General features: G+C 28.7%; 1 protein-coding gene across 3 annotated transcripts in view; it reads left to right on the top strand.

The window, feature by feature from the left end:
• Positions 1 to 21,625, top strand: part of LOC117174740 (A disintegrin and metalloproteinase with thrombospondin motifs 7-like) — a 502,350-nt gene that overhangs the window by 334,672 nt on the left and 146,053 nt on the right. Inside the window, exon 1 of one of the 3 annotated variants that reach the window (XM_033364087.1) lies at positions 8,551 to 8,698. The exons of 1 other annotated variant lie outside the window; for it this stretch is intronic. The gene's annotated coding sequence lies outside the window, so the exon portion shown is untranslated. Of the gene's footprint in view, positions 1 to 8,550; positions 8,699 to 17,539; positions 17,616 to 21,625 lie in introns of those variants that run through there. One more of the 3 variants, XM_033364095.1, reaches the window with a different exon arrangement.

Here is a 21,625-nt window from a genome sequence, read left to right as displayed (position 1 = left end):
AATTTATATTTTATTCTCGAAGTAACGTAACCTCAAAATACACTCATTAAAGAGGCGCGCGAAATATTCAAATAATGAGAATCGCCAGCCCAGCATGGAAGTCTGGAAATATTAAAATCCCAATCTCTTCATTTTATTTCAAAGCAGATAGAGATATAAATAGAATCGCCGAGGTGTTCCGACCGGCAATCGTGCACCTTCGAGTTTTCAAATTCAGAAGAGGAGAAATGGGTTGCGCGCGCAACACAGGCATTTATATCATCTCCTACCATATTCACACGCTCATAGACGTGCCATAGTATTGGACCACGTCTCGTTTCAGATTCAGATCTGGGATCACTGTGCTGGTTGAAGCTAGCTGCCGCTCCTCCTTACTGCGCATGTGTCGTTGAGCGCGGGCTTATTTAAAATTCATTCATTAATTTTTTCCCCTTGTAAAGTCAAATTGTATTTCAATGATAGAGTTACCAATAAGGTAATATATCCCAAGTACAAAAAAAAACAGTCAGTAATTTTTTCAATTCTTACCATTTGCTAAACAATATTTGATATAATAGTGATAAATAGAAACGTAAGGAATTTTCAAAGAATATAAAAAATACATTTGTAAATTGAAATAGAAAGAAAATTCCAATTTTTGCCTCAAGTATAATTAAAAAAAAAAAGTAAAAATAACTACATTTGAATGAACAATTGCGATCTTAAATTTTTATTTATTATTTATATGCTTAGGTGTCTTTTCTAAACCCAAGAAGGAAAATATCGTGGTAAATAATTTTAAAATTTAAATCGTTAAAGTTTGTAGAATATTGAGTTGAATGCGTGATTTTAAACTTGGATACACGTTTGAAATTAAACCATTTTTAATGAAGAAACTTGAAATAATTGATATAGTGTAGAATTAAAAATGTTTAAATTTAAAGTAGTGATCAATCATAAAGTGTCAAATTTGCAATTTAAAATGCACACAAAACGCGAAAATGCAATTTTTGATTTATTTTTTTAAATTAAAATTTCCATAATTAGAGTAATTAAAATTCCCTAGTTGAAAAATGGAAAAGTTAAATAATGAATATTTTTAATTAGATTAGATACCTTCAAAATTGAAAACATTAATTTCAAATTTTAAAAAATGACATAACGTTTTAAGTTCCCGACACAATACAAAAATTAAAAATTTCGGAATGTAACAATTAAAATGAATAATTCGACACTGAAAGGTATTTTAGATTTCCCTTTTTCACGATATAATAACTTTTGATTGAAATCCTGCCTGATTAAAAAACTTCGTGAAATCAATAAAATCTGAAAATTTTTAAGCAGCTATCCCAAAGAATTCCCAAAGAAAGAAAAAATTTATGAAAATTAAAAATTTGAAATACCCCCACTTCGATTTACAAATTTATTATTAATTACTTTTTATAGGATACATAGTCTTTATTTTATTCGTAAAAAAACGACATTATGAATCAAAAAATTTAATTTTTGGACAAGCGACGAGAGCTATGAAAAAAATAGAAAAAAAGTTGTTCACCCAATAAAGAGATACAAATTTGTTGTGAATCATTTTATGATAGAATCCCTTATTTTTGTTTTATTGGTAAAAAACAACGTTAAAAATACAAGAAAATGTAATTTTTAGATAAATGGAAAAAATTATGTAAACAAAAGTAGCTCGCACAAAAAAGAGCGAAAAATTTGCCCTGAATAATTTTTGAATAGAATTAAAAACTTAAGTATATTTCTGAAAATTCATCCTTTTGGGTTAAACATGCATTTATTTTAGTAAAAATGTCATTGTTTTGGATTCAATTCTTTGGTTGAAAATTCATATTTGTTGGTTGAAAATTGAATTGCTTGTTTGTTTTTTTTTGTTTTTTTTTGTTAGAGATTTATCATTTTAATTGAAAGAATATTTTGTTTTGTCGCAAAGTAGTTTTTTTTTTTTTTTTTTTTTGGTTGAAGAAATTAATTTTATTACTGAAAATTCAACAATTCCAATTTAAGATTTATAATTTCATTTGAACATTCATCATTTGTTTAAAAGCTTAACTGGTTTTTTTATTTATCTTTTTTCATTTCAATTTCGACTACTTGGATAAAAGTTGCACTACTTTTCCAAAAATGTTTTTTTCATCGATGAAGGTTCATCTCGTTGGCTGAAAATTCATATTTTCGAGTTTGAAATTAAACTATTTTACAGAAAATTTGTTTATTTGGTTGGAAAATTCATCCTTGTAGCTAAAAATGTATCTTTTGAGGTAAAAGTTTGTCTATTTTGTTGAAAATTCCTTTTTTTTTAATCTTTCAGTGAAAATTTAGCTTTACCCTTTTTATTTAAATATTTATAGTTTTCAAGTCAATCTTTTTGTTCAAAAATTCGTCTATTGTCTTTTTTATTAAAAAAATAAATTCACTATTCTGTTGAATATTCATCTTATTTAGTTGAAAATTGGGTTTTTTGTGGAAACAAATAATTTCACTTTTTTCATTATTTCTTTTTTTCTTGGTTAAATGTTTATATTTTTGGTTCAAAATTTAAAGATTAAATCAAAAAGTTAATTCTTTGGTTTAAAAATTCAAGTATTTTACAAAAAATGAGTTTTTTGACTAAATACAAAATTTTACTATTTTGTCAAAACATTGATTATGTTCTTCAAATGATTATTTGTAATTATTTTTTCTACTAAAAATTTAACTCTTCCCTTTTGGTTATTCATTTGGAAATTTATGTATTTTGTTGAAAATTTATCTTCTTGGTTTAAAAGTTTTTTTATTTGAACTATTTTGTTGAAAATTTAATAATTTTGTAGACAGTTCAAACATTTTATTAAAAAATCTTATTTTCTGGCCCAAAATTCGTCGTTATTGATTAAAAATTATTTAAATAAATTAAACTTCCTTGTAAAAACTGCAATTTTAGTTTTAAAAATCTAGGTAAGAATTCATATTGTTTTGTTCGAAAATTCAACTTCTTTATTGAAAATTCATCAGTTTAGATTGAAAATTCATCTTTTCTGGTTTAAAAATGTTTTTTTTTTTTTTTTTTTGAAAACTAAACTATCTTCTAAAGAATTCAATTTGGTTGAAATTCAAAAACAGTTTGGTTAAAAATTCATATTTGTAGGTTGAAACCTCAACAATTTGGTTAAAAATTCTAATATTTAGTTCAAAATTAGACTATTCGGTTAATAATTAATTTTTTTCAATTAATTTCTTTTACACAAAATTTAATATTTCCGTTTTTAGTTAAAAATTTGTTCTTTGTTACTTTAATATTCAATCATTTTGCCAAAAATTAATTTTTTTCTTTTTGACGGAAAATTAATTTTTTGTGTAGAAAATGTTTACTTTTTGGTTGAGAATGCATATTTCTACCGACAAAATTCCTGTGTCCTTTTAGATCGAAAATTCATATTTTTATGGTATAAAGCCATCTTTTTTGGTAGAAATAAATTGATTCTTATTTTAAAATATTTATCTAAAATTTCGTTTTGTTACGTTTATAAAAGATTATGCGTTAAAAAATTTGCAGGAATGAAATTCTAGTCTTTGAATATTAATGGTCAAGGAAAAAAAATTGGTCAGAGAGAATGGAATTTTTTTCGGTGGCTGTCTTTAAATCAATGTAATTTTAATAATAAGTGCCAGTTAAGGTAGTTGTCGTGACAAATGTCAAATATCTCAAAAAAAGTTTTTTTATGATTTTAAAAATTCAAATATTATAACTGGTGTCATTTCAAATAAATAGCATTATTTTTTATAAAAAAATTTTAATTCACGAGAAAACAATAATTTAATCAAACAATTTTTATCTTTTTATGTATTTATAAATAAAATATTGTTTCTTTCGCGGAATCAACAGCTAGCTCTTTAGCAATACTGAAAAAAGTCAAGTAGTAATTAAGTTTCTTTAATGAATAATAAATTTACATTAACTTATGGCAAGGAATTATTGCTCAGTTATTTTTATTATATTTTACAAGAAAAAAAATCTTAGTTCACAAATGCATTAGCCGAGACAATTTTCGCTACTACATTGTTAATAAAAATAAAAATAGTTTATGATTATCTAACTATTGAAAAAAGTATTATTAACAGTTGATAACACAAAGAAAAACAAGTTTAAATGGTCAAAAATGGCCAAATAATGCATTTTTTAATTAAGTTTCGAAAAATTGATCAGATTGAATTCTGCTTTGGCACACTTTTCTAAGGCCTAAAAAGAAAAAACAAGTTCGTGAACCAGCTTTTTTGGATGAAAATTCAAAAAGTGAGCGCATTTTCAAAATTTTTAAAACTACATTTTTTCCAGACTTTAAAACTCTTTCTAGTGTTATTCATCCTACTGAGAAACATAAACAATTTATCTTCATGAATTTTTTTATAAAAAGAAAATTATCAGAGTAAGCGCATTTTCAAAATAAAAAAATAATAATAAAATGAACATTTTAAGCCAAACAACGCATGATATGAAAAAAAGTAAAGAGAAGAAAAACATTGATTTTTGAAAGCCCTAGAAGATTAGCATAACAACTTTTTTAATTTAGTCGCAAAATTCGAAATTTGATCGTACCAAAAATGAGCTCAAATTGCGCCGACTACATGGATCTAGAAATTTGTTAGAAATCACTTTTCGATAGGACTATTAAAAATAATTATTAAAAATTTAAAGCTCTTTTTTGGATAAACACATTTTGTCTCATTTTTTCGTACCTTGTGTCGTTAGTCCAAAAATTGTTTATTTTCTTATTTTTAATTTTGTTTTTTACGACTAAGAACAAAAACTACGCGTTCTATCGAAAAGTGATTAATGACAAATTTGTAGATCTTTTCAGGGCGCGCAAATTTAGCGTATTCATTTTATTTCCTATCTTGAATAGTTTTACCAAGAAATGGAATTTTTGGATTTTTCATTATTTTTGGTACGATCAAATTTTGAATTTTCAACTTTTCGAACAAATTAAAAAAGTTGTTATAATAATCTTGTAGAGTTTTCAAAAATCAACGTTTTTCTTTTTCTGACTTTTTTATATCATGCGTTGTTTGCCATAAAATATTTTTTTTTTTAATTTTGAAAATGCTGTAACTGATCTTTCTTTTATAAAGAAAGAATCATCAGGATAATTTGTTTGAGTTTTTGAGTTATAAATAACCGTACATAGAATTTTTAAATCTTGAAAAAATGTGGTTTTAAAATTTTCGAAAATGCGCTCACTTCTTGCATTTTCATCCAAAATAGCTGGTTTACGAATTTCTTCTTTCTTTTTAGGCCTTAAAAAAGTGTGCCTAAGCAGAATCCAATTTGATCAATTTTTTGAAAGTCATCGTGCCTACAGAGTATAGAATACAGAATACAGAATACACACTACAGACAGACAAACACCTGCGTAAAAATCGTTTTTTCTGACTCAGGGGGTCTCAGAACGTGGAGATTTGATGAAAACCGACAAAGGGAAATTTTACATTAAACCAATACCTTCTCATTAAGATGAAAACGTAAAAAAATGTTAGACTAACGACACAAGCTACGACAAAAAATGAGACGAAACTTGTTTATCCAAAAACGAGCTACAAATGTTTAATAATTATTTTGTATAAAATGCGCAGTTTTTGTTTTATGCGTAACAAACAATATAAATAAAAAGTTTATTTTTTGACAAACGATACAAGTTATGAAAAAAATAAATAGACAAAAGTTACGCTTCCAGAAAATACCGAAATCTCATTGAAGTTTTTAACTACGAACTAAAGTTAACTAAAATTAACAGACAAAAGTTATTTACCTGAAAAGACCTATAAATTTATTATTATCAATCATTTTTAGATAGGACAAGTAGATTTTTCTTTCAATCGTAAAAAAATAAGACTAAAAATTAAAAACTGAAATTTTTGGCAAAAAGAACAAAAGAGACGAAACAGGACAAGATTTTTAAAAAATTAGAAAAAAAAGCAAGAATTAGTACGATTCAATTTGCATGCATATTATGAATTGTACTGATATAAATTTATTGAAATAATACATGTTTCAGCTCAGCTTAGAATATAATTTAAAGCAAAATAAGAAACAAATATTAAAATAATCATGATAAATATAATTTGTGCTTTATTTCGCAATATCTGAATAAGCAATCACAGGCAATCAAAGACCGCGAAGCGAGAGATAAATACATCAACGAGCGCGAAGCGCGAGATCCAACAGTCTCGCGTCCTAGGCGCGCTCAAACCCGCGAGCGATAAGAATGCGCCCACGTAGCGAGCAGGTTTTTATTGATAATTTTTCTTTATTCGCTTAATGTTACATTTGCGTATTATTAATTGGCAATAAAAAGTTACAAGTTTTTCCAAATAAAGTTAAATATTTTGTAATTTTGTACTTGAAGGTACTCCTAGAACATCCTTAAATGATTGGGATACGCGCGGCGGTAGTACATATTTAACTAGAGTTGTCAGAGTTTCATTCGTTTATCATCCAACGCGAGCACCTTATAAATCAAGGACCGAGGTAGTGGGCAACATTTATAACTTTATAGTATAAAACCCAACGAATGAATGCATACTCTTGGAAATATCTAATCACCACAGTGCTATTTCAGCTTGAACTTTTCATCTTTCTCCTTCATTGATCGACTAAATTCACTTTATGTCAGTAAAAACGACTTTGTAGATTGTTAGTAGCCGTATAAAATTTATCCTTTTGCAGTTTATTGCTTTGTGTTTCTTACCTCTTAGCTTAACCGGTCTAGAACTATTCTCCTTTTCTCTTGATAAAACGATGTAATTTCAGTTCAATGCGCAGAAAATTGATATCTACAGTTATGTGTCTTTGTGTAAATCTATTAAGGTGCTTCAAATGACTTGGAATTTTGCAAAATATGAAATACGTTAATAAGGATAAATTGTTTCATGTCATATTTTAAATACATAACCTAAAGGCAATTATGCAAGTTTATACAAAAAGCTTTTTTCGGAAAATGTTCTTGCTTTTTTTGTAATTAAAAATGAAGTGTTTTTTGGTTGCGCCCGCTACCGGCAACACTCTGGCTGTTGTGTACGCCGCACAGTGGGAAAAACGGAAATCATCTGAGTTTCGTAGAGTTAACATTAGTTAAAGATATTCAAATATTATATATGTAATAAACATGAAATATTTTTATAAACAATTTAATAAGCAAATCGCACACTTTTTGATAGAAAACTTCGTTTTTTTAATCAATTTCTTTTAATTAGGAACTTTATGATAATTTTAGAAAAATTGCTAATTTTTCCATAATCTTATGATTTTTTTAACCAAATTTAATAAACAAAACGCATTATTCAGGCATTTGTCGATAAAAATTTGTCGATTTTATTTTTTATTTATTCAGGAATTTTATGATAATTTTAGAAAAATTCATAATTTTTTTATATAACTTATGATTTTGTAAATTCAATTTAATAAACGAATTAACTGTTCGGGCATTTACTGTCAGAGAAAATACGGGTTTTGCAATGCTAATATTTTTAGTTGGGCACTTTATGACAATATCAGCAAAATTCATAAATAATTGATCAATTTTATGATTTTTCAAACAAATGCATAGATAAGTAGAAAGAAAAACCAGTTTTTACGATAGAAGCTTTTTTAATTAAGAACTGCATGATAATTTCAGCAAAAATTCATAATTCAATTATGAATTTTATGATTTTTTTATGATAATAAAAATTGCCTTATCAGGGCATCTGTCGATGGACAAATTCTTTTTTTTTTCATGATCAAACTTTTTAATTGGGTTCTTCATAATAAATTCAGCAAAATTCATAATTAGTTGATAAATTTTATAATCTTTTTAAACGAATTCAACAAACTAATACGTCATTCTGGCATCTTTTGACGGAATAATGAGCTTTTGGTTATCAGTCTTTTTAATTGGGAACTTCATGATAATTTCAGGAACATTCATAATTAGTTGATAAATTTACTCATGTTTTAAATAAATTTAATAAGCATATGGATTATTGAGGCATTTTTAAACGGATTTTTTTTTAATCTCAGTCTTTTTAGTTTCTCATTTCTTTCATTATTTCAATAAGGCTGTAGCTTCAGAATAATGAATTTGTTTAAAAAAATTTAATTCATCAACTAATCATGCATTTTACTGAAATGACCATAAAGTTCCCAATTTATAAATGGCTGACACAAAAAAGTGAATTTTTCCATGCACAGATGCATGAATAGTGCATTTTTTTGTTAAATTCCTTTTAAAAAATCCTAAAATTATTAACTAGTCATGGATTTTGATGAATTGATTATGAAGATCTTAATTAAAAAGTCTGATATCAAAGAAAAAAGAATTTTTTCTCCGAAAATGCCCCGAAAATGCAATTGTTTATTAAAATTTTTTAAGAAGTCATAAAATTGATCAATAAATTATTAATTTGTTTCTAAAATTATCATGAAGTACCTAAATGAAAGTTGTCATTGAAAAAATTGAATTTTCCTTTTTGAAAAATGCCTTATCGATGCATTTGTTTTTTTTTAAATCAGAAGGTTAATTAACAAATTATTAAGTTTTCTAAAATTAGCTGAAATTTCCTAATTAAAAAAAGGACAATGAAAAATCGAAGTTTTCTGTTAAAAAATACTTATTTAATTCACTAGGAAAATTCCTACCGCTTGTGCGAAACAACCAGTGCTGGGATGAAAATTGTTGGTGCCGTGAGTCAGATTTGATTCTCTTTTTTTAACCTTAAATATTTTTTTCTACATTTGCTATTAAAATTATGTATTATAACTAGATTATTTGATTATATATGATATCAAGAATATTTAATTTAATACATATAGAACTTTAAAGAGATCTTCTCTCACTAGAGATAATTTTTTGTAATTTTTTATCTTTTAAAACGACACTTTAATTATACTTATAGGTGTTTATAACATATTTAATGTAAAACTCACTCATAATTCAAATAATTCTGATAATGATTCTTTTAGTAATATTTATACAATAATTAATAAATAATTAATCAATAACACAGCCACACAAAAAAAAGTTTTCTGACCTAGGGGTGAGACCATGATGATTATGTGTTTTTGGATCGCTGAAATCGAATCCGAAGTTGATTTTCCTCCATCGCGTCAGGTTTTCGACATAACCTCAACAAGTCTTCACAGACACACAAAAATTAAAATTAATGCTTGTCTGACTGCCGGACCATGCATATCATATGTTTGTTTTTTTGGGTCGCTGAAACCGAATCCAAAATTCATTTTACCCCATTACCTCAGGTTTTCGACATAACCTCAAAGAGTCTTTACAAACACCCTAAAATGAAAAATAAAGCTGACCTAGCTGGTTAGACGATGTTTTTGGTATGTTTTTTGGATCATTAAACCCGAATCCAGAGTCCATTTTGTCTTATATCTTCAGGTTTCTGACATAACCTCTGAAAATCTCATTAATCCAAGCTCTTATTATCAAGAGAGCTTTCTTGTAGGTGTACAAATGACATGTAGATTGAATTTCAGTTCTTCCCTGTTTTTAAACTATAACGAGTTATTTTATTGTTGAATGATTTGTGCAAAGGTTTCCGTTTGCGCTTTCCATCATATTCCTCTTTGTCTCTCTTCAGCATCCAACAAAAATTTGCCGTCATATTCTCATCCCATTTCCCTTGGTAACAAGTTTCTATTAGTTTGATATCTTGATGGAACCGTTCGCCTTGCTCTTCGCTAAAGTCCCCAAGATTTTCGGGAAATTTATCAAGTTAGGAATGCAGAAAATGTAGTTTAAAATTCATTAGACATCCAAGTATGACTACAACCTGGCATATTGGGGTGAAACAGATTACAAATACAGTTTCAGCGACACCGGAAACATAAAATGAACAAGGTCAGGCCCCCAAGCCAAAATACTTTTTTTTTGGGTGTGAGGCTCCGAGACTTTTTGAAGTTATATTGAAAACCTGTCGGTATGGGGTGAATTATACATTGAAATCAACTTCAGCGACCCGAAAAACATATAATCTATATCGTTCGACACTCAGGCTAGCATTACTTATCATTTTAGGGTATCTGTGAAGACTTTTCGAGGTTATACCGAAAACCTGACGTGATATGGTGAAATGAGCTTCGGCTTCGATTTCAGCGACCCAAAAAACATATAGTATACATGGTCCGACACTCAGGCCAGCATTAATTTTTATTTTTGGGTGTTTGTGAAGACTTTTTGATGTTATATCTAAAACCTGACGTGATGGGGTAAAATAAACTTCGGGTTCGGTTTCAGCGACCCAAAATACATATAATCAATATGATCTCACCCCCAAGTCAAAGAACTTTTTTTTGTGTGGCTGTGTAATTATTGGCTAATGCCAAAAAAATTCAAAACTATTTCAAAATTTTCAAAAATCTGAATTTTGTTTGAAATCTGCGAGTTTTTAATTTTCCGAATCGTTGAAAGTTTTTTGTTATCAACAATTTTTTTTTTGCTTAAATATATTTCTTACAATCAGTCGAATTTTTTCTACCAATTTGTGAGCAATTTTATTAAATAACTTCTATATTTGCTCTTGGAATCGATTTTTTTAAATAAATCTTACAATTATCTTTGAATAAAACGACTTTTCAACAAAATAGTTTAATCCTGAGCCAAAAATAAATAATTTTTATCAAAAAAATGGAATTTTAACTTATTTTCAATTTATTCTTGGAATTTCTACCAAAACAACTATTTTGAAACCTTTTTTAAACTAACTTGAACTACTCTCAAATTTTTTTAAAACCTCTTAAAATAAAAAAAATGCCTCACAAAATTAAAAATTTTTTACGACATGTTTTAAAGTCTTGACATTTTTATAAAGAAATTTATATTAATTCATTATTGTTTCGAATCAATGTTTTTTATCACAAGCAATTTCTTAAAATACCTTAAAATTCCTTGGAACTCAATCAAAATTATTTGAAATTCCTTGAAATATTTACATAAAAAACAAAAATATGACATAAAAAAACAAGAAAAATATAATGATGAAGAAATTTCTTTGTTAACTTATTATTGTTGAAGTTACAAATAAATTTAATAAACAAATGCATCAACAATACATATTTCGACTTTCCCAACATTTTCAGCAACTTTTTCGTTGTCAAATATCCAAATAATGCATATGTTTATTTACTTTCTTTAAAAGATCATGAAATGTATCAACTAATTATGAATTTTGCTGAAATTATCATCATGTTCCCAATTAAAAGGACTGACGTAAAAAAACGAATTTTTCAGTCCACAGATGCCCGAATGATGCATTTGTTTGTTAAATTTGTTTTCAAAAAAATCATAAAATATATCAGCTAATCACAAATGTTGCTGAATTTATTATGCAGGTCCCACTGAAAAGCCTGAAATCGAAAAGAAAAAAAATCAGTTGGCAAATGCCCCAATAATGCATTTGTTTATTAAATTTGTTTTAAAAAATGATTCATTTTGCTGAAATTATCATGAAGTTCCTAATTTAAAAAATTGAAATCGAATTATTATGTCAACAAATGCCTCATAAATGCATTTTTCCATTAGATTTGTTTTAGAAAATCATTAAATTTATCAACTAATTATCAATGTTACATAAGTTGTCATGAAGTTCCCAATTGAAAGGACTGGCATTGAAAAAAAAGAATATTACTGCCGATAAATGCCCGAATAATGCATTTTTTTATTAAATATGTTTTTTTAAAAATCATAAAATTAATCTACAAATTATTAATTTTGCTACAATTATCATAAAGTTCCTTATTTGAAAAAAAACTGACGTAAAAATAAAAATTTTTATCGAAAAATTCCTGATCATTGTGTTTGTTTATTAAATTTGTTGTAATTATAAAAATAATGATCTCAACAACAATCATTTTAATCATCGCTTTTTTATCAAAATTTTTCGCAATATAACTGGAGAAACTTAAAGTTATGGGAAATCGTAGAAAAAACTCGCTCAACCAATAATTTGTTTATAAATTGAAAAAAAAAATTATCATATAATATTAGAACATTTTTACATAATGGCACGTTACACAATTAGGTGATTTCAACAATCTTTCTGTTATTGAGGAGCACCGGGATCTCGGTGCTCAGTACGGGTAAAAGACACTAGTCTAAGTAGTTTAGGCAGGGTTCGAATTCTCGGCGAGTGAAATTTTTTAAAGCGTGAAAACGTGCGATTATATGTGTAAGTAACTGTCTGTACGAATGATGTATTTAATGATGATAAAAAATGAAAATTATATAATAATAATTTCAAAAATAACTGTTTTTAAAATTATTGTTGTTAAAAATTAAATTTAACTAATTAATGTAATTAAATTTAGAACAAATTTAATTGGTTACATTATTTTCTTTAAATTATTTATGTCGAATGTTGCCCCGGCATCATCTTAATAGATGGCCCATATATGGGACCAAATTTCCGGCCGACGTGGGGATGCCAAAGGCGGTTGGCCGTTATCATTTATCTGTTTGGCCAGACCAGTGGTGTACAAAGTCGGACCGACCGGACGTCCAACGGTTGGGCCGAACGTGCGCCGACGGTCAATTTGCACCTGGGATAACGCATTCATATTAAAATATGTAAGAAGCACTGACCCAGTGGGCACAAAATTTGGCGACGTCTTTACGACATCGTTCCGACATCTTCACGACAACTTTACGACATCCTATGTCCATGTCATTAAAGTGTCTACGATATCGTAAATACATCGTCAGATGATACGACATATTTACGATATCGTAAAGATGACTAAACGACATGGACATAGGATGTCGTAAAGTTGTAACGATGTCCTAAAGACGTCGCAAAATTTTGTGCCCACTGGGGAATAGCGCATCTACGAGAATCTAATAAGTATTTCATGGCGTTCGTCACAGAAAAAACTAAGGGTTCACTCATGTTGCTGCTCAATTGAAAGTTTGAGTCATATGGAACTTGAACTCCAATAGATACCTGCAGAGACCCAAATGAGTTCGTTTAGAGCGCGCTTGAAAAGAACAGCATTGACAGCATCAAGGCCCATTCACAAGCCAACCGCTTGCAAAGTCGGGGTGGTAAGTTAGCGATTTACAGAATATGTCGATAAAGCAAACACAAACGATATTAATATTCATTCATTTTTCTTCTCACTTGTTAAGGTTCACTTATTTTATAATTTTTAATACAAAATTGGTTTAAGTCTGAACCACCTTTAAATTATCATGATTTAATATCATTGGTCAATTAATAACTGGAAATTTAATGCGATTTTATTGATTTTAATTGAAAATTCATTACTTAACTAACCCTTTTTTAACATACTCTTAAAAGTCATGAGAAATAATGCTGCATATGCAGTTTAAAAATGCATACTATTCGTTATACTTACTTTATAAAGTTGAAAATATACTTAGGGCATTTTCTTGAAATAAAGAAAGAAATTTAAAAGGGTTAATACAAGATTCCCTTTTAATAATTGAATATTATTGATAATGACTTATTTATAAATGTGAGCATGCAGAATAAGTTTATCGAACAATGACTTAAGGGCATGCTCTTTGTGACCACGTGACCAAACTAGTCCCCAGATATGAGCATTTTTTTGGTGTATATTGAGCACTGACACCAATTTTGGACTAAATCGCCTAAGCCTTAAAAACATTAATGTAAACAATAAAATTTGCACATTCGTTGCAAATCAACAAATAAGTATCTGCATACACGTAACCTATCATTATTTTCGGAGCATTATTAGCGATTTCTAGCGGAGAGAAAAAGAAACTTTAAACGTCGATAAAGTCGAGATCACATGACTAAGTTCATTCATAAAATTTTTGTGTCGGGAATGAAATGATTAACATTTTTTCGGTCCTCACTACATCCACACGGATTGAGATATCGTGTTCAGGATTTAGGAAGTTATACCGAAAGGACTAAGGAACGTTTGTATATATCAAAATGCTTATAATTACAAAGAAAGTTTTCTAGTGAAATACTATAGAATAGGGAAAAAACTTTTAACGTCGATAAAGTAGATGCCTCGATTAAGAAAAAATCGAAGAACATCTTAGAATGTAATACTCGAAAATCCGTACAAGTCCCATCTTAAAAAATGTTTATATCTTCAGAAAATAATTAAAATTTTCTAATCGTTATATATTCTTGTGGATTTTTTGTACTGGTGTAAAACAATTTTAAGGTAAACCAAACCAATAATAAGAAAATTTCGCCCGGGGACGAAAGACAAGGCCAACCCGACGCTGAGCCCCGCCGGTTGGTTCACTGTCAAAAATAGTTATCAGTTGATTGATTCAACGTCAAAAATAAAACGTCAAGAATTATTGAAGTTGGTTGGACACCTCCGAAGAGTAAATTTGACCACATTTCTGGTGTTGCTATGTTTCCGATTTGAAATTTATCTTTTATTTTTAGGATCAAAAAAATGAAAATCATTCTACACAAACATTTCATGGACGAACTTAGTCACGTGATCTCGATTTTATTGTCGTTCAAAGTTCTTTTTTCCTCCGCTAGAAATCGCTAAAAATGCTCCAAAAATAATGATAGGTTACGTGTCTGCAGATACTTATTTGTTGATTTGCAACGAATGTGCAAATTTAATTGCTTATATTTTTTAAGGCTTAGACGATTTAGTCCAAAATTGGTATCAGTGCTTAATATACGCGAACGAAAAAATCCGAAATGCATCAAACCAAAAATTATCTGCAAAGTTCTATAACTCCAATGGTAATATCCTATTTCATCGATTTATAAATAAACTTTCTTTAAAACTATAAGCATATTAATGTATACAAACATTTTTTAGTGCTTTTTATTTAATCTGTCAAATTTTACACACGATATCTCAATCCGTGTGGACACAGTGAACACCAAAAGAAATACTCTTAATCGGGGACTAGTTTGGTCACGTTGTCACGAAGAGCATGCCCTTAAGACGAAAATTTTCTTGCATATGAATCAGTGCTCCCAATTTTAGGAACTTTTTGAACTGCGCTTGCGTCACGCCAGCAATACGATTTGTTGCTTTTAGCGCACGCATTTTATATTATTTAAATATTCAAATGTTATATTTATAATAATTAATTATTAGGAAATGCTTCAGAAGTAACTGATTAATCCTAAAATAGAATTTTTGAGTGACAGATGAACAAATATTGTGATTTTATTGCAAAAAACGTTTTTAATTTTGACTTCAGAAAAAAAAAATTTTCAATTCATTTTTAGTAACTTTATTGATTTTATATTAGGTCAAATAGTAGTGGATAACAAAAAAATTAGAAACTCGACAGAGACAAGATTAATCATTGTGCTAAAAAAAATTCTTTCTTTCTTTGAACTCTGAATTCACAACGTCTTTTCAATTAAAATCGAGTTAAATTTGTATCGGTCACTTCAAAATCTTATTTTAGGATAAAGAAATTACTTTTAATACATTTCCTAATCATTATTTATTATAAATATCACATTTGAATATCCACACTATTCAAAATCATCGCGCCAACAGTAACTAATCGTATTGCCAGCGCAACGCAAGTGCAGTTAAAAGAGTTCACAAGATTGAGAACACTATTATGAATAAGCCTTCGTATTTACAAGTTTGCTACATAATCTACAAATGGTATTTATCAATTCATTATATCTATTTTAATTTCCTTTAATAAATATTATAAGTTAATTATGTTCATTAACTATGTCCATCAGAGTTCGATGACCTGTGTGCTTTAAGGCAAATATTTAGTTATTAATTAAAAATAATGTCCAAGTGGGCAAAGCGAAAAATAGGTTATTTAGGAATAGGCTCAATCACATTTGAGATCCTTTCGAACCCCAAGTGTGGTATCATTTAGAGTTTATTTATCGTTTTGGGTTCTTTTTCAGCAAGTGGGTGTCATTTTTGTTGCAGTTCCTTTGGAACCAAGAATGGGTTCCAATGGAAACATCAGTTTTTTCTGTAGTTTATAGACCCCCAAACTTACAAAAATGGAACTTTGTGCACATTTTGCGCAGTTAAATAGTATTTGTACAATATTGAATTAATCCTCATCAGATCGTCGTAAGGTCACCGAGGCTAGAGAATTTAAGAGAATAAAAGGAGGACTTATATTTCGACTCTTTGAAACGTTGGTCAATCCAGTGTCCCCAATCTTGGGAAGGCTTTAAACTGCGCTTGCGTCGCACCGACAACCCGATTTGTCAATTTTGAGCGCACTGATGTTGAATTATAAAAATATTCAGATTTGATATTTATTATAACTAATGATTGAAAAATGCATCCAAAGTAATTTCTTAATCCTAAATTAGAATTTGGATGTAACAGATGAAAAAATAATCCGATGTTCATGCAAAAACCGTTATTAATTCTAACTTCAAATAAAAAGATTTTTTCTTCAATTTAGCATTTTAAATGTTTCAAAATGTTGATGAAAAGGTAATAATAAGTTTTAGTTTTTAGCAAAAAAATATTAGTTTTAATAGTATAAGTATGATTTGACTATTATGTGCAATATTATATATTTTATAATATTTATAGAATAATTAATTTAAATTTTAATTCAAGTCTTCGTCAAGTTATAAAAAAATGTATGATATAACATTTATCAGTGCAGTATTTACTTATTCTTATTTTATTTTTGGTAATTTTAGTGATTTTAATTTCAGTCACATTTTCGGAACTAAACAAAAATTTAATTTTAAAACTCGACAGAGATAAGATTATTCATTCGGACAAAAAAAGATTTATTTCTAGGAAATCAGAATTCATAGCATCTTTTTCATTAAAATCGGATTTTTTGTATCTATCACTCCAAAATCTTCTGTTAGGATTAGGAGAATTTTATTTGGACATTTCTCAATCTTTATTTATTATAAATATTAAATCTGAATATTGATATAATTCAAAATCAGCGCGCTAACATTGACCAATCGGGTGGTCGGCGCAACACAAGCGCAGTTTAAAAAATTTTCATTATGGGGGACACTGGGTGATTCTATTTATCATTTTTTTCTGGTTTGATAATGATAAAAACAAAAAAAACGATTCAGCTCATAAACAACGTTAAATACAATATCAATTCGTTAAGACAACATAACTGTTTTTGATAATTAAATAATTATAATCCCAATAATTTGTGTCAAGAAAATGTCTCGCTACAGAATGTATTCACATTTTCCTTTTTGCATCTATAATGAAAGACTTACGCAAAAAACGCTTCATGCGATAGTAATGGATGGAAAAAGTACACCCATAAAAGTGAAGGCTTTTGATTGGTCAGTGTGGGATTATACGAGTACTTTGTTTTGATATATAGGCTAGTTGCTTTCTTAAATCACTATAGACATTGAAACGCTTTATTGGCCGTGCCGTTCAGAAGGCGAGACCTTATTGTGGGACGTGTAGTACTAATTAACATCCAGTTGAAGATTTATCTCACACTAAGTCGCTAATATATATTGCGTACATTATGGATTGTTTGTACGGTGACACAAAATCAGTACATGTGCAACAATTGAATGTACGCTATTATTGAAGCGATACGGATCTTCAGAGAGGCCCACGACATGATGCCATTAAAGAAGTAACAATAACAAGAGAAGAGGTTGTAATTCCAAAGAATAAATTATTACTTTGTATCTTTGCTACTGACACCTGGAATTTGTGATAATGCTTTTTCATCTCATATCTACAGACTATTACTGCACGCGGAAAAAATTGCATTAATCTTTCCTGAATTGTCTCTACAGTCGCAGATAAGAGCGAACCTTGAACAAATGTTATAAGTTTTGTATAACTTTAAGGATTTAATGTAAAACAAAACTGTAATAACTGTACAAGAGTTAAGTAAACTTCATATTGAACTCCGATTTAAAAATTTTAATAAAATATATGGAGAAATTCGTAAAAAAAACTCCAGATAACAAATCTAAAGCACCGTGCGCGCATGGCACAAGCACAGCGCAAGCACGGCACACAGTGAGAGAAAAAGCATATTTTTTGGACAAAAATCGACTGACAGTGCCATTCTTAATGGATTTTGATTTTTCTTTTTTACAAATTGACCGTAAGGCTTTCAGGTGTAATATTTAACTGTGCTATTTTTATTTTGACTTAACGGAATTTTCTTACTTAACAAATTTACAACTTTTTGTTCCTAAACTTCTATATAATACCATTTCTTCTAAGTCTTTGAAATTCATTTTAAAAAAAGGTCATAAATCAATGTAAAAACTAACTACAAATAATTTATTAGTGGTTTCGCAGTAAAAAAATTCTTTTAATAATGTTACAAATTATTTAACAAAAGACATTTTTTGTGATTTGCAATGATAAACTAATTTTGACCAATAGCTTTTGTATAAAGTATCTCATATAATGATGTGCGCTTACAATAGGTTAATAATAGCTAATGATCGCCAATTATTTAAACAATTTTTATAAACAGATGCACATTTTGACCATTTCTTGATGAAAAGGCTTGATTTTTTTTACGAAATCAAATTAATATGTTTTGATTAAGACTGCTTGCTATGATCTTTTTCATAGTGACCAGAAATTTTTAATTATTTGAACAATTTCTATAAGCAAATGCGCATTTTGCCCATTTTTTCATTAATAGGCTTGATTTTTTTGCGGGATCAATTCAAAATATCTTGCAAAAGAATCAATGCTCTCATATTTTTCAAAGTTAAAAGTCAAAATGTGCATTTTTTTAATCAAAATTGTTCAAATAATTAACATTTTTTGGTCACTATGAAAAATATGATAGGAAGGGTTGTTAGGCAAAACATTTTAAGTTAATTCCTTAAAAAGTCAAGCCTTTTCATTAAAAAAATGGTGAAAATGTGTATTTGTTTATAAAAATTGTTTAAATAATTAACACTTTTCGGTCAATATGAAAAATATTATAGCAAGGAGTCTCAGCCAGAACATTTTGAGTTAATTCCGTAAAAAAATCGAGCCTTTTGATCCAAAAAATTTTCAAAATGTGTATTTGTTTATAAAAATTGTTTAAATAATTAACATTTTTCGGTCACTATGTAAAACATAATAGGTAGGTGTCTTAGGCTAAACATTTGAAGTTGACTTTGCAAAAAAAGCAAGCCTTTTCATAAAAAAGTGGTTAAAATGTGCAATTGTTTATAAAAACTGTTTAAATAATTAACATTTTTTTTATCACTGAAAAACATGATAGCAAGGAGTCTTAGGCAAAACATTTTAAGTTAATTCCGTAAAAAAATCAAGCGTTTTCATACAAAAATTTTTAAAATGTGTATTTATTTATAAAAATTGTTTGAATAATTAACATTTTTCGGTCAATATGAAAAATATTATAACAAGGAGTCTCAGCCGAACATTTTGAGTTAATTCCGTAAAAAATCAAGCCTTTTCATAAAAAAAGGTTAAAATGTGCATTTGTTTATAAAAATTGTTTAGATACTTAAAATTTTTTGTTTACTATGAAAAATATGATGGCAAAGGGGTCTTAGGCAAAACATTTTAAGTTGATTCCGGAAAAAAATCAAGCCTTTTCAAAGAAAAATGGTCAAAATGTGAATTTGTTTATAAAAAACTATTTAAATAATTACCATTTTTTGATCACTATGAAAAATATGATAGCAAGGAGTCTTAGGCAAAACATTTTAAGTTAATTCCGTAAAAAAATCAAGCCTTTTTATCAAAGGATTATCAAAATGTGCATTTGTTTATAAAAATTGTTTAAATAATAACGCTGATTACGAATCTGAAGTAAAAAATTTAAAAATCGGAATGGCGAATTCAATATGGCGACCGAACTGGTAAAAAAGGGGTCCAATAGCTCTTAACTGTCTTGTCAGAGATTTTTTTCTGTGATTAAAAATTTAGAATCAAATTTTTGAAATATTTAAAATTTAAAACGGCAAATCTAATATGACGGACAAAAGTTTAAAAATAAGTACCATGGCTTAAAAATTGATTTTCGGGTTTGTTTTTGTGTACATGTATATAAATCTAAATTGAAAATTCGCAAATTCAAAATGGTGGATTCAATATAGTAACCAAACTATTAAAAAATTTGTCCCATGTCTTTAAAATGGATCCACAGGTGTTTCTTGGGTCGATAATTACGAATTTGAAGTCAAATAAAATAAAAATTATTAATCAGAATTTGGCATTTAATACGACAGATTAAAAATTTTACAATAAATACGGTAGCTTCAAAATAGAATTTCTGGTTAATTTTTGTTGCCTGATTACGAATTTCAAGCAAAAAGTCAAAAATTCAAAATAACCGATCTAATATGGCGGACAATAAATTTAAAAAATAAGACCAGTGACTTACAAAATGGGTTTTCGATGGTTTTTTGGGTTGTTGATTACGAATCTGATGTCAATTTTCCAATATAAAAATAGCCGATTCAGTGTGACAGTCAACAAATTAAAAAATTAGTCCTGTAACTTCAAAATGGGTCATCGAGAATTTCTTGGGTCACTGATTACGAATCGTGAATCAACATTCAAAATGGCGGATCCAATACGCTGGACAACAAATTTTTAAAGGAGGAATGTCCCCGCTGTTTTCAATTTTGGATTTTAATTCCAGATTTCCAATAAGCGACCCACAGTACCCTCGAAAACCCGATTTAAAGTTACGGGTTTTCGTATTAATTTTTTTATTTGTCATACTAGATCTGACGTTTCGAATTTTCAAATCCTGACTTGAAATTCGGAATCAGCGACCCAAAAACCCCCTGTTGGCCCATCTTGAAGCAACGAGGCTAATTTATTAATATTTTGGCCGCCATATTCGATCCCACTTTTTCAATTTTATAATTTGGACTTCAGATTCGTAATCAGGTATCAATCAATTTTTGACGTAAAATTGTTAAACAGTGTCGATTACTCGTCTAATATTTGAAGAAACGAGAAAAAAATGGCCTCATCCCGGTTTTGAACCGGGAGCGCGACTATCCGTGATTTTGGCATTAACCATTCAGGTCACAATCACCTCAGCGGATTTGATAAATGTTTTACAAAAAAGTTTTTTAAGTGTAAGAGATGCAGTCTTATGTCACCATGGTCTGAAAAAATGGTTTAGCTGTTCTAGCTAACCATTTAGCTAGATTTCGTCTTCCAAGAAAATATAGCTGTGTTAACTAAAGTTATAGCTGTGTTGCCTACATTTTTAGCTGTTTTAGCTACATTTGCCGTCTAGAAATTATCTGGCTAATTATTGTAGATAATTTCTAGATGGCGAATTTAGCTAAAATGGCTAGAAATCTAGGTGACATGGTTGCGAGCTCAAATCTGGACTAAGGCAGATTTTTTTTCTCTTTTTTTCGAATAGTAGACCATTAATTGACACCATTTCAATATTTCACATCGAAAATTATTTAGAATCAATCGGTTCGATTTGACGTTTCCGTTTGAAATGCTATACCAAGAATGACATTGAATCAAAGGAAAATTAATGTGCTTGTTTTACGGTGCCGTAACTGTCGCACACGCTTGCATTTACCTCGCTATTCGCACAGAACACACGGTGCGGCGCGTACATTTCTCTGACAGCGGGCATAAGTCGTAAATTTGCAGAACATGCCGATACTGCCTCGTGCTTCTGACTTGGAAAAT

This window comes from Belonocnema kinseyi, chromosome 1 (assembly GCF_010883055.1).
Source record: "Belonocnema kinseyi isolate 2016_QV_RU_SX_M_011 chromosome 1, B_treatae_v1, whole genome shotgun sequence".
NCBI lineage: Eukaryota > Metazoa > Arthropoda > Insecta > Hymenoptera > Cynipidae > Belonocnema > Belonocnema kinseyi.
The sequence above is the reverse complement of the archived record's forward strand: the minus strand, read 5'-3'. Positions and strand labels throughout refer to the sequence as shown.